Below are 14,493 nucleotides of genomic sequence, written 5' to 3'. Positions count from 1 at the left end.
TATTTATTGCTTATTGTTGTACCTCTTCTTTTTCTCAGCAACTCATTACTAATACTTGCTTTTTAAAAAGCAATACATTAGTAGCATACAAGCTTGTTACATTTCAGCTGCTATTTTCCTTTAGAGCAGGGGTCTCAAACTGTGGCCCTCCAGATGTTCTTAGCCTACAGCTCCCAGAAGCCTTCAGCACCACCTCTGCTGGCCAGGATTTCTGGGAGTTGAAGTCCAAGAACATCTGGAGGGCCACAGTTTGAGACCCCTGCTTTAGAGCATTGCATTTTACCGTAATTAGATAAAAATAGCCACAAATCCCCCTTGTTGACTACCAGTGCAGTGTTTTAGGAGTTATAAGTAAACTTGTTATTCACGCACAAAGCAACATGGCATTATTCAAATAATGAAACAACTAGAAATGCTGCCATGCCTTCATTACTTCTCTGCAAGTATCATTATTGCTTGTAATATATTATTCCCAGCCTCTGCATAAATTAGTCAGTAACAGAAATGGGCAGAATTATGTTTTGTCTGAATTTTAAAGCAAATTTATCTAATGTTTCACCTCCTGGACTAGCATGAGGATCAGAACAGAATTCAGTTATCCTTCAGACTACATTCTTCTTTGAATTTTGCAGTCCATTTTCAGACTCAATACTGTGTACAAAATGTGTATAGTTGCATTAAAAAGCATACAAAATACATACAGTAGAATAATTTGCGTTGAAAATGAATGCAAATCCTTCGACAACTTTAGACAAAAATTCACACAGATTTGTGTGGCTTTGGAATGAAATGGATTTATGGTTGAATACATGTGAGAGAGAATAGATAGATTGATTCATTCCTAGATGATAAATTTTACTTTTCTTTATTGTTTCCATTATGTTTGTATTTTGAATGGTTGTCTAACAAGACTTCTTTTAGATGTGTTGAATTAGATTGTTTATTTTCAGAAAATATACTTCCAATCTCCATCTGTTGTCTTGCCTCTCTAGGACTCGGCTCCCTGGCTCCCTTTTACTTCCTGCAGGTAATACTGGGTAGTGTAAAACTGCAGTACTATCATAAAGAAATCACATTGCATTGTTCTCCTACATAGATTAAATTGTGTAACAATAAACCAAGCTAAGTAATCTGATGAAATCATTTAACCGATTATTTTAAAACAAGGAATGGTCACTAGAATCCAGTTACCAGCTGCAGACCATAAGCATTCCAGGATTGGAGTGCTGTGTGTTTACCTCCACAGTCTCTAGCTTGCAGTTATAAAAGGCAAAGATTGCCCCATTGAAAACAGAGGCAATTTCTACTTGAACAGCAGATTAGCTGGTTCCCCTGACACAAACAGTGGGGAAAGAGAAACTGTACACAGAGTAGACCACTTGGTTCATGATGAGTAAGATGCAGGATTCTGACGTGTGTTTTCTAAGATGCATACTTAGTGAAACGTGCTAGATACAGAAAACCCTACATAATAGTTTAATTCTGGAGGAAACCTGAACAGCTTGTCTGCTTTGGATAAGTATTACATTCCAGGTTTATTGTATGGATTAATAGCGATTTCTTTTATTTTATTGTTGCTGCTGTTCTTATTCATTTTTTTAGCATCCTGAGCTGTAAATTGAACTAGGGTCATGAGGAACTTTTCAAATGCAACCTTTTCCAAATGTTGAATATCGATTCAATTACAACACTCCGGTTCTTACTGTTAGTTAAAAAGTTCAAAGAAATGATCTGATCCTAAGAACTGCCTAGTGTACATGTCTATATGTGACTGACGGTGATAGCCTCCCACAATATTTAAATCATATCCTAGCCAATAAATTATTTTAGTTTGCCGATTGGTACAATTAATGGAAATAACTACAGATACTATTCACAGCAGCCATTAGATGCTTTTCTTTGTGAGCCCTTCCATATAGCCTGGTCATTGTAACTCGCTTACATAGGATGCAGTTTATTATGCTGTAGATGTTTATTGCATAATGTTTCATGGATGCCTTTTTCTCACCACTTGATGCTGAATCCTGTCTGCTGCTAGTGATCTGCTGTGACCTGCCCCCATGGTCCCCTCCATGACAACACTGAAAGTTGCTGCTGAAATCGGCTCTTCATTGAAGCAAACTCAGGTTTAATGGAACAATACAACTTTCAAAAGGCCAACAGCAATGGGTGGCTGGGAGTTAACCTCATTCCTAGTTCATTCTCTTTCCTCCATCTTTTATGGGGAGATTCTCCTCTATCAAGTCCAGAATCAAGCAAATGGGCCAGGCAAGGAGACCTGCAGCAGGATACTGGATGCACATTGTTAGATGACCCTGCAGACAGGTGGGACAGGAACCCACCCTGGCCAGACCTCCTTGTTTTCCCTGAGCTTCAGCTGAGCCACAGATCCAGTAGCTCTCGATGGAGGATCACCCAAAGTCCAGATGGACCTGGCTGGCTTTGTTAGATCATTAGCGTGGAGGATGAGATGCCGTGGGACGAGGGCCTTCTCTTGGACCAGGCTGGGGCCTCCTCTGGTTGGAATGGCTGTGACTGCTACTTTCTCTGTCACCAGTGGGTGTGGTGTTAGTTCTTGATTTCCTGGTAGGATGCCTGATCCCAGCACACACAGGCAGCCTCTAGAGGGGGCACCAAAAGGTGCCATGGGTCCTTTCAGGGGAAAAGGTGGGGTAAAAAATATTTTAAATAAATACATTTAAATAAATACCCAATTGCCATCGCAGCCCTCCATCAAGTGGCAGCACTTCCTGGGACTTGCACATCTCCCAGCCCACAGCACCAGACCAACATTTCTGTCCCACCCCTTCCTACTCCTCCTTAAGTCAGAGCCCCTACATGGCCACATCTGTGGGTTTGAGGGCACTTCCCATCTCCACTTTGCTATGGCCCCAATTTACAGAGAAGCTAAGGGTAGGGAACATGGCTAGAATCCCGCTGAGGCCAGAAGCCCACCTTCATGACTGAAGGGACCCTCACTGGTCCCATATCGACATTTAACGTGTTTTAGCTAATTCCCTAGGCACATTAACATGCACACCTACAGATACACTGTATTGTGGCATCCAAACAAACCATTCAATCACAATAGTTTTTGTGGAATGAAATACCTTTCTGAGGCAATGTTATGTGTTATTTTTGCTTTCCCATTTGATATGTAGGAAGAATGGATTTACATTTTGTATCACCTATATTGCTGGCCATCAGTGAAAAGAACATGTATTAAAGAATGTCAGAGTTTTATTTTTTTTACTGGAGGCCTGCCAAATCATCTCTGCTGAACTGTATGGAAGCAAGGGCTCATGGAAATGTAATAACATCCAGGTATAAGGAATATGAACCAAGAGATCTCATAAGGGAGCTATTGCATGATATTTTTACCTGAATGGTAGTAGGTCTGTCTGAGTAGCACTTTTAGGTCTTCAATAAAGAACTTAGGTAAAGGTAACGGTTCCCCTTGACATTTAGTCCAGTGGTGTCCAACTCTAGGGTGCTGTGCTCATCCCCGTTTCCAAGCCATAGAACCAGTGTTTTGTCCATAGGCAGTTTCCATGGTCACATGGCCAGCGTGACTAGACAGTGAACACCATTACCTTCCCACCGAGGTGGTACCTATTTATCTACTTGCATTTTTACATGCTTTCAAACTGTTAGGTTGGCAGGAGCTGGAACAAGTGATGGGAGCTCACTCCGTCGCGTGGATTCGATCTTACGACTGCTGGTCTTCCGACCTCGCAGCACAGAGGCTTCTGCGGTTTAACCCGCAGCGCCACCACATCCCTTCTTAGACTGAAGGCAAATATATCATTTTCAAACAGTAGGGCCAGCCTAGAGGTAGCTTCACTAATGAGCTGTAAAAGCTAGCTGTGGAAACTGCTGATTGGTTAATGACCAGTGTGGCATCAGCACAACTCTTCTTGTACTGCTTGGTCCTCAAGTACTTCTTCAGTAAAATACATACGTACGTACGTACGTACGTACGTACGTACGTACATACATACATACATAAAAAGTTCCACTAAAAAAAGATCAGCCCCAAACTGATAGTTGATCCAGTGTTGACTTATATGTAATGCCTTCTCCGCATTACATATGTGTCAGAAAATGGGGCTGTCTGGTTTTGGATTTGGCCAGGCTTGGTTTATGCTGTGACCCATTCACCTGAGCTATTGATATGGGAGAAAAAGGAACTGAGATGGTCTGCCAGAAAAGAAACAGATTGGCATCCCAGTTCGGCCTTGTTTAATACAGATGTGAAGCTGAGAAAAGAGCAAAATGAAGAAATACAGGCCCATATCTTCTGCTGTCAGGATGTCCTTGCCACTTGCCCTTTCCAAATAAGCATGACAGGTTTAGAAAACTTAAACAGGGTGATGGCAACTTGACAGTTACAGTACTGTATTGTGTATCAGACATACATATACAGGAACAGAGACATTTGCTTTTATATACCAGATCAGACAACAGGGCAATGAACTGAAAAGTTTGTTATTGGGAATATGCAACTCCTCATCAACAACCAGTGAAGTGGTGGTAAAGGCTTCTGGGAGTTGTAGTTCAATAACATCTTGAGGCCCAAGGTTGAGGACCACTGATCCATAGGGTCCCTTCCAGCTCTGCACTTCTAAGATGGTTGATGGTTGTTGATTACCTCTCCCTCTAGCCCCATATCACCTACACTGACTGGCCATAACTCTTCACAGCATTGGTAAGAAATCTTACCTCACATATTGCCTGACCCTTTTTAAAATCTATTAAAATCTATTATATGTGTGTTGTCAAGTGGACTCTGACCCTCTCCAAGGTTTTCGTGGAATAGAGTATTCAGAAGTGGTTTACCAACCCCTTCTTCTGGGAGCACCTGGGAAATGAGGACAATTTAAAATAAGTTGGAGGAAAGTTATATTTATAACATTCTGTGGGTTAATCCTGAATTATACTACACTGAGGCCAATGTTCATATTGCGTCACTGTAGATTATGAGGTCCTGAGTGTTTTACAATGCAGACAGACAGGACTTCTCAGAAGCATATTACAGATTACTCAGATCGGAACTATCAATGCTTCACTGCAACGTCTAGGACCTCCCCCATCATAGATGGCTAGACACAGTTAACTGAGTTTGTATGTACTCACCTTTGCTTTGAGTGAAAACTGGTGCATGATGCTCCTTACAGCAAGATAAATTTTGCCACACACATACACACACACGTAGAGCTCGATTTTATAATGCATCATGGACAAGCATGCAGATGCAATCCAAGAACAGAGTAATTTATTAATAAATTCTTCTTTGACTACATTTTCTTTGGCAGATAGTAATGTTATGCTGTAGGCCATGACACCGAATGAAATCCAGATCTCTGTGGTTGATGGAAAATCTGTTGTATCTTATTAGGAGAAACACCTCACATTTGTCCAAAAACAAGGCCAAAGAATGTAAATTACTGGGTTCCTTTACTCACTCTGTAAAGAACCAGGAATGAGATTTTCACACTGAGGGGGTAAATTAAAAGCTGAAGGCACTGTACTGTTATGATTCACAAAAGTCCCCTAGAATTCCCCAGTAGAGAAGGCTAAGCACTTCACAAACTACAAGTGTCATGATTTTTTTTCTGATTGGGTCCAGACAATTACATGGATATCAAACTGCTATAATTATGTAGTGATGATATACCTTTTCCACACCTGAATATTGGAAAAACTGTGGCTAACTTAAGGAAGATCACTGTGGGGTATTGTCCTAAGCCATTTCCTTTGAGTGGAATGGCTTAGGACATAGATAAGCATTTATTCAATGAAAGTTTTGTTGTGTGCCATTTTTGACGTGTTCACAGGGATAATTGCTGATAATTGTATTTCCTACATTGCTTGCATATATTTACAATGATCTCCTTGGTTGCAGAGTCTTCCTACCTAGAGATATTGGTGCTCAAGATTGTTTCGTAGAACGAAAATGACAATGCATATGGCACATGCTGATCAGAGAACAGAGCAGGCTGCCTCCTTGTATTTTGATGAGGGAATGAATTTGGGCTCAAGCCCATCCTCCTAAGTACAGTTACCTGGAAGTTAGCACCATTGAACCAGAACATGCAAATATTACTCATTTCAGAACCCCCTAGTCAGCACTGACATTATTGTAGAGACCATAATTTTTTCAAGTTTTGCCCTGGGTACAGCAGAGACAATATTCTTTGCACTGCAAAACATTATTTGGCCTTCAAGTGTATGAATGGGCTCTTGAAAATAAGTGGATAACCCTGTCTCCAGAGACCAACAGGGCCATCTTCTTGCCTGCATATTATTGGCATCAGCTGGATGGGACCTGCTTGCATATTGGTGTATGTAAACAGAGCTTCTTTCATGAAGACAGAACCCTTAGACAATCAAATGCTGAGCGGGAGTGTATTCTGTAGGGGAGAATGATCCTACTCATTCTAAAGAACCCTTTCATACATTTTAGAAGAGATAGCCATGTTCGTCTTTGCTAGCATAGCCGGCAAAAACAAAATTAAAATTAAAAAAAAGAAGAAGAAATATTAGGGCATCTTAAAGACTAACTGCTATATTCTAATGCAAGCTTTTGTGGACAAGTCCACTTCCTCAGACAAGAAGTGTGGATTTTTCCATGAAGGTTTGCATTAAAATACAGCAGTTAGTCTTTAGGTTGTCTAATGAAGTGGACTGGTCCACAAAAGTCCTCATTAAAATATAGTAATTAGTCTTTAAGGTGCCACAATGTTCTTGTCTTCTTTATTTCGTATTCTTTTTTCTTTTGCTTTCATACTTTTGAACCAAATAGCTGAAGATGCTTATGAAATACACACACAGAATCAGAGTTGTAAATTGCTCTGGTTCAAAGCTTGCTGTCTGAGAATGCAAAGTGGACAGAGTTGCTGTAACAACCCTTTGAAGGATGGATAGTCTTATCTCTAGTTGCCAAACCAATATGGAATCATAAATAAAACATCTAGGAGGATAGAAGGTTCTATAGAGTTACATCATGGAAACCAGTGAAGCTGAAATGTTTTGATGTAAGCAAGGTCATCTCCTTTTCTCCCATGTGTGCATACTTGGAAGTCCATCCACATTCAAAAGACTTATCTCTTAGTAAATGTGTGTAACGCTGTTGTCTGTGTACAACAGACTGAGCTGTTTTAAACGTAGAAGGTATTCCAGTGTAACTGGTTTCAAGATTGCAGTCATGTTTTAAAAATGGATGAGTGGGGAAGGAATCTACATGTATTCGTCTTTATGGCATTTCTGGTTGTGTTCTCAGATAAGGGATCCCCTTTTCATCTCGTGCAGATAAATCTCTTATATGATTATATCTGCTTCACAGATACCACATTCAGTTTGTGGTCGAAGTTTCTAGCAACCCTGGCCAAGAGACATTTTCTTCTGCTGGATTCTCATCACATTTCCAGATGTCAAACAGACGCTAAGAAAGAATTGTGTTCATGCGCAAGGCCCACAAATACAGTATTAGCAAGTAATTAATATTGGCAAAAAAGAAAAGAGGTGTTGGGATCTAAGGACATCAAAAACATATGCCAAGAATAATGTGCAAGCATTGCTGTGCGGGATAAGTCCACCACATCTTTGTCACTGAACTGTAAAGAAATTGGATTTTTGTGTTCTCGAAAAACTGGATTTTTCTTTACAAAACTATAAAAAAGCTATGCCTGAAATTCAGTAATGAGTAGATACCATTGTACTTCTTGTGAAAATATCCTTGAAAACTGATGACATAGTGGAGTCTAGAGTATTTTTAAAGTGCATTAAATGAGATGTCATTATGGCAATGGAGACCCAAATTTGAGGAAGCAGTCCGTAACACATGCGTCCAAAAATACCTTTGTTTCTGGAAAACAATAATAGGAGGGGGGATTTCTTAAACGTAAAGAGATGTCAGTCTCAGAGTGGGGCTGACCAGCCTTAGATTTTCTTTCTTTCTCCCTTTTTTCTGGGGGGGGGGGAAATGTAATTTGTCACAGCTGTTCTTTAGTGATGGACAGCTCTGAAGCCAACAAGGGGCAGGAGACCAGTGATTAAAGGTTGGCAAGCCCGCCTTCCCCTTTATTTCTTTGTTTTTGTCACCTTCTGTTCTCTCTCTATACTTGCCACCCCATTCTCTGGACAAAAAGAAACAATGCTAGTAGCCCATGAGTAGAGCTGAAAGCATGTTAGTGTTGGAGAAACATGATTCATGCAGAGTTTCATGCTTGAGAAATAAGTTTCTGAAGGAATCATATGGAAGACCAAGCACAAATCAAAGCAAGTTAATTTGCAAATTATGAGAGGTGAGACAAGCTTCTACACATTCAGAAGTTTTCGACAATTAAGGAATCCTTTGTTTTACTATTTTGTTTTAGTTTCTCTTTGCACTTACCAGAGGAGTCCTGAACTGATTGCAGAGGGTTTTTGAAATTAGGTAAAAATTCATGAGAATAGTCCATGACTAGCCTCACCCTTTAGCATACTACTGCATCCACTGTTTAATAGAAACATCAATGCCTGAATGACATCAGTAGCCCTTAGACCAGAGATGGACAAAGTGCTGATTCAGGGCCCCACACAACTCTCTATTTCATTTTATAGACTAGTTGGTATAATTCCTGTTGCTTAGGAAAAAATGATTTAGAAAAGAGAATTAGAAAAAGAGATAAAGAATGGAGAGATTATAGAGATTATTAACAAACTAAAAAATCGTAAAAATCCAGGCTTTGATGGAATGGGATCAGAATATTATAAAGCTTTTAAATCAATACTGATCCCCAAGTTAAAAATGCTTTATTATGAAATATTGGAAGGAGAGAAAATAACAGATTCTTGGAAAAATTCATTAATAACTCTTATACCAAAACCCAATAAAGATTTGACAAACCCAAGTTTGTATAGACCTATTTCATTATGAAATCAAGATGCAAAGATATTCACTGCTATTTTGAAAAATAGTATGAAAAGTTCATTACAAAATATATTAAAGAGGATCAAAATGGTTTTAAAGGGAAGACAAATGGAAAATTTAACTAGGGGGTTTTGAATATTATATATGATATAGAAAAAGATAAATCAAAGTCAGGTATTTTATCATTAGATGTTTTTAAGGCATTTGATTGTGTAGAATGGCAAACATTAAAGGTTCTTTTAAAGGGTTGAGGTTTTGGAAAGAAATTTAGGAGAACAATAGACCAATTATATGTGGAGAATACTTCTGCAGTAATTGTTAATGATGGGATGACAGAGCAGATAGCTCTAGGCTGAGGCACCAGACAAGGTTGCCCTTTCTGCAGTGCTGTTTAATTATTGAAATGCTAGCAAATGTAATAAGGAATGATGATTTACCGGTAATTGAAGGTATGGGTGAAAATAATAAAATAAAGATTAATTAATTTGCTGATGATTCCTTTTTGACAGTGAAAAACCCATTGGAAAGTATAGAGAGAATTAAAATCCATTTGGGAATATTTGGAAAAATAACTGGATTATGCATAAATTGGCAAAAATCTGAAATAATGTTGTTTAACAATAATAAATTAGAACAAGAAAGGTTTGCTGATAAATATGATTTTAAGATATGTAAATCAGTTAAATATTTAGGTATAGATTTAGTAAAAGATACTCAAAAATGAAGGAATATAATTATAATAAATTAAAAGAAGATATTAAAAAGAAATTACAGGAATACTATATACTAATTTAAAACTTTCCTGGTTTGGAAGGATAAAAAGGTAAAGGTTCCCCTTGACAATTTTTGTCCAGTCGTGTTTGACTCTAGGGGGCGGTGCTCATCCCCGTTTCCAAGCCATAGAGCCAGCGTTTTTGTCCGAAGACAATCTTCCATGGTCACATGGCCAGTGCGACTTAGACACGGAACGCTGTTACCTTCCCACCGAGGTGGTCCCTATTGATCTACTTGCATTTGCATGCTTTCGAACCGCTAGGTTGGCTGGGACAAGCGACGGGAGCTCACTCCGTCGCGTGGATTCGATCTTACGACTGCTTGGTCTTCTGACCCTGCAGCACAGGCTTCTGTGGTTTAGCCCGCAGCGCCACCACGTCCCTCTAGTAGGGGACGGATAGCACTGAGAAAAATGAAGATTTTACCAAAACATAATTTTTAAAATTTGAATGTTACCAATATAGTTAACAGAGGATTATTTTAAATGTTGGTAAGGAATGATTAATAAATATTGTAATGAAGGGAAGAGAGCCAGAATAAATAAAAAGTATCTGTGTAAAACAACAACAAAAGGTGGTATAGGTATACCAAATATAAGCCATGACCCTTTCCGGCTCCTTCTTCACTACCAGCAGCAGCAGGACGAAGAAGCAGAGAAGGGAGGGAGCGCTGGCAACCACCTAGTGGGGGGGAGGAGGGCATGACATAAAATTAAAAAAAAACCTCACAGAATTGCCTTGCCGAAGGAGAAAAGCCCCCATCAGTACCCATGAAATTAAACAGAACGGGGTGGCCCCCCACAGGTGCACGCACAAAAACACACACACACAGCAGTCCGGCAACCTTCCTCTGAGGGTCCCCACCACAACAGAGGAGCAAATTTTGTGAGGCGAGCCCAGGCAGCCTCCAGAGCTGAGGCAGCTGAAGCAGGACGAAAAGGAGGAGGAGGAGGAGGAGGAGGAGGAGGAGGAGGAGGAGGAGGAGGAGGAGGAAGCACCGCTGGGTGCTGAGGCGGCCGCTGGCTAGGCTGGTGCTGGGGGTGCCGAGAGAGAAAGAGAGCCAGAGAGCCACTTCCCTGGAAGAGGTGGTGGTGGTGGCGGCTGTTGGCGTCGCTGTTAGAGGCACTCTTCGACGACAGGCTGGGAGTGAGCTCCACTCTCAGGCATTGCTCGGCGATGGCTCGGGCACTTGGGGAAAAGGGCCAGCAGCGCGCCTCACTCGCCAGCTCTCCCCCAAGACAGCACCTCTTGTGCCCTTCATCAGGAACTGCAGCCTGCCAGCCAACAGACAGGCGGACCAGCTGGCAGGCTGCAGTTCTGGACGGAGGGTGCAAGAGGCACTGTCTTGGGAGAGAGCTGGCGAGCGAGACGAGCCTTTTTTTTTTTTACTCTTGACAGCAGAGGACATGTGGGCGCTTCAGGGGCGCAGGCAAGGCGGGGGCTGCAAACTATCATCCGGCAGGCCACAAATGGCCCCCGGGCTGCATGTTTGAGACCCCTGCTCTACATGAACATCTGGAAAATTTTTAATTTTGAGTTTTCTTCTTGGGGTGACATTTCTTGCAGTGAGTCCCAGCTCACTATGAGTCCTGAGCTTGCAGACATTTATTCTAGAAAACATTTCATCCTTAGCCTATCTTAGAGGGCTGTTGTGAGGAGAAAGAATAATCAGAGGAGGCATATGCGCTCCATAGCTCCATAGCGGAATGGAGGAATACAAATTTATTGTATAAATCAAAATATAAATAACACTAGCCATGCAAAGCCCTGTTGTTTCCTAAATGATGCAATGTGATAACTGAAATCTTCATACATGACAGTATAAACCTTTATGTTCTTTATTCCTCCTCAAACATCACATCCCAGCTCATGTTAATTGGGAACATAAGGAAGCCATTGAGGATTTTTTTCCACAGAATTTGCCAATCTCAAAAAAAAAATTCTGACAGAAGAAGTGGGAGATGCCAAATCAGCAAGGCGGTGGGAAGAAGAGAACCAGAGGAAATTCTTCTGTTTATAAAAGCCAGCTCTCACATCAAGTGTGGTTTTAAATCTAGAATGTATAAAGAGAAACATGAAACCTAAGACAATAAAAGGTTTTCCATTCATATTATATCCCTAAGAGGATGTTTCTGAAGGATTTGATCCAACCTTTGTCCACTGTGAGAAAATTGACTTGTATATCCCACAGGTTTTGCTCACTTTTCTTGAGAGTAAAATAAATAAATAAATAAATAAATAAAATAGACATAGCAAAATATTAAACACCTAGCAATTTGCATCCTTTCCATGTTGCTTATAATCAGCTGCCTGAGGCATTTGCAGCACTCTGCAGAACACCAGTGCTGGCCTCTGTATGACCTCAGATTTGAGGCCGATTAGAGGTCCCAAACTCTCGTTCTCTACTGCTCCTACCACGTGTGCCCTTGCGTGGTATTTCACACATTGCTATTTAAATTCTCCTCATACTTGAGCAACTACACTTTGTCAGCAAAGCGCTCAGGCTGAAAGAATCTAATTTGTGCTGTTTAGAGGCTCTGATGTAATCCATCATGCATTTCAAAGGTGAAACTCTGGCTGCGGTTACACTTGCAAAATGTTTCCAAGTTACTTCTCCTGAATTTTGACTCCGTTTTTTGGATTCAGACAACGTTCGGCCATTACGGATTCTTTTGTTCCCCCTCCATGCTATCTCCACATCAAATCTATCCCGCTGGGGGGCTACTACTCCCCCCCCCACGTTTCATTGCACTGTACAACTGACATCCCATTGAGTGTGTACTGCAAAACCAATTCATTTCCTATTCATCTGGTGTGCAGTCCCACCTCCCTCACCCACTTTTGTTTTACTCCCTAATTTTTTCTTAAATTTTCAAGAAGGAATGTTGGCACATTGGCATGCTTCTGTCAAATACGGCTTGATGTTTCTGTCAAATATGGCTTGATGTTCTCAGGTAGAGGTTTTTTGCTGCTACCAGCAGCATACTTCCGCCAGGTGGTGCTAAGACAATTTTGAGGTATAATATTCTCCACAATGGGACATGGTGGCGCTGTGGGCTATACCACAGAAGCCTTTGTGTGCTGCAGGGTCAGAAGACCAGCAGTCGTAAGATTGAATCCACACGACGGAGTGAGCTCCCGCCGCTTTGTCCCAGCTCCTTGCCAACCTAGCAGTTCGAAAGCATGTAAATGCGAGTAGATAAATAGGTACCACCTCGGTGGGAAGGTAAACAGCGTTCCGGGTCTAAGTCATGCTGGCCATGTGACAATGGAAACTGTCTTCGGACAAACGCTGGCTCTACGGCTTGGAAACGGGGATGAGCACTACCCCCTAGAGTCGAACACGACTGACTAAAAATGTCAAGGGGAACCTTTACCTTATTCTCCACAAATCCTTGTGGTGGAGCTGCGCTGCAAGCATATGTGGTGGCACTTCTCTGGTATCATGTCTTAATTCCAGCCGGAACTTGTAGTGATCCGTTCTCTTCCTCTTTTGCTCCAAAACACATGCCATGGCCTCCTGTACTGATACGAATGAGTGCCATGTTAAGTGATGGAACGGCAGCATGTCAGCATGCTGAAACTTTTAAAATGTCATGGTTCTCCTCTTGCATGCTATTTATGCATTGGTACACATCCAGACTTTACTGATCATCTTATGCCTAATTAAATGTGCACTGTGAAAATCTTAAATTGTAATGGTCCCATTATTTTATCAAGGGTTACCATCAAACAGGGAGCGAAAGGTGAAGTGAGTGCCTCAGCCAGCACATTTTGAGAGTCATGAAAACACAGCAAATTGTAAGTTACATGATCTTTTTTTAATTGTTGCATTTATTTCCTACCAAGAATGGGGCAAGGAGCCTGGGGGATTTTTTTATCTCAGGTGCCAAAATGAGTTGGCTGTCTCAACACTGAGCAGCTTCAGTAGGGTGGGGAGTCCTTGGATGATCTATGTTGTTCAAAGTGTTCCTCCTACCATCACAGTCTGTTGCTCAAGGATTTCTCCTGTTAGCCAAATGAGAGACACAATCATCCCCTTGTACTATTTGAAAGGTCAAGATAACGTTTTGATAAAACCTATACTATAAAAACTTGGCAGGAATGATTGAACTGCTGAATAGCTCAGATCTGAGAATTTGATTCCCTACTGTGCCTCCATGACAGGGTTTGTGGAGTCAGTGATCCCTAAACTGCTTGGGCCCTGGATACCTGAAGGACCGCCTCCTTCCATATGAGCCTACCCGGCAGTTAAGATCTAGCCAGGGGGCCCTTTTGAAAGAGCCGTCCCTCAAGGAGGTAAGAGGGACGGCTTGTAGACAAAGGGCCTTTTCGGCAGCTGCTCCCAGACTATGGAATGCCCTCCCGACTGAGATTCATCTGGCACCGACGTTGATGACATTTTGGCGCCAGGTCAAAACCTTCCTGTTCCAGAAGGCTTTTAATTGAAATAACATCAACTGTGAGTCCTGATGGCAATTTTAATTGTATTTTAATCGTTTTATCTTTTATTGTATTTTAATTGAATTTTAATTGTTGTAAGCCGCCCAGAGACCTTTGGGTAGAGTGGGCGGCATGCAAGTTAAATAAATAAATAAATGAATGAATGAATGAATGAATGAATGAATGAATGAATGAATGAATGAATGAATGAATAAATAAATAAATAAATAAATAAATAAATAAATAAATAAATAAATATGGTCCCTTCCAGCTCAGCAGTTCCAATTTTTCCACAGTTCCAAATAAATCTCAGTGACTGTAGTATGAGAAATGCTAGACTTTGTTCTAGTGGTACCTATGTGT

The 14,493-nt window shown here is 41.0% G+C and overlaps 1 long non-coding RNA gene across 1 annotated transcript; it reads left to right on the top strand.

Moving 5' to 3' along the window:
- Nucleotides 1-384: 384 nt before the first annotated feature.
- Nucleotides 385-14,311, top strand: LOC144588021 (uncharacterized). Its single transcript, XR_013543324.1, has 2 exons — nt 385-1,027; nt 13,408-14,311. It is a non-coding gene; the product is annotated as an uncharacterized LOC144588021 (long non-coding RNA).
- The last annotated feature ends 182 nt before the right edge of the window (nt 14,312-14,493 follow it).

This window comes from Pogona vitticeps, chromosome 3, assembly GCF_051106095.1.
Source record: "Pogona vitticeps strain Pit_001003342236 chromosome 3, PviZW2.1, whole genome shotgun sequence".
Classification (NCBI taxonomy): domain Eukaryota; kingdom Metazoa; phylum Chordata; class Lepidosauria; order Squamata; family Agamidae; genus Pogona; species Pogona vitticeps.
This window is presented reverse-complemented; position numbering and strand designations above follow the sequence as displayed.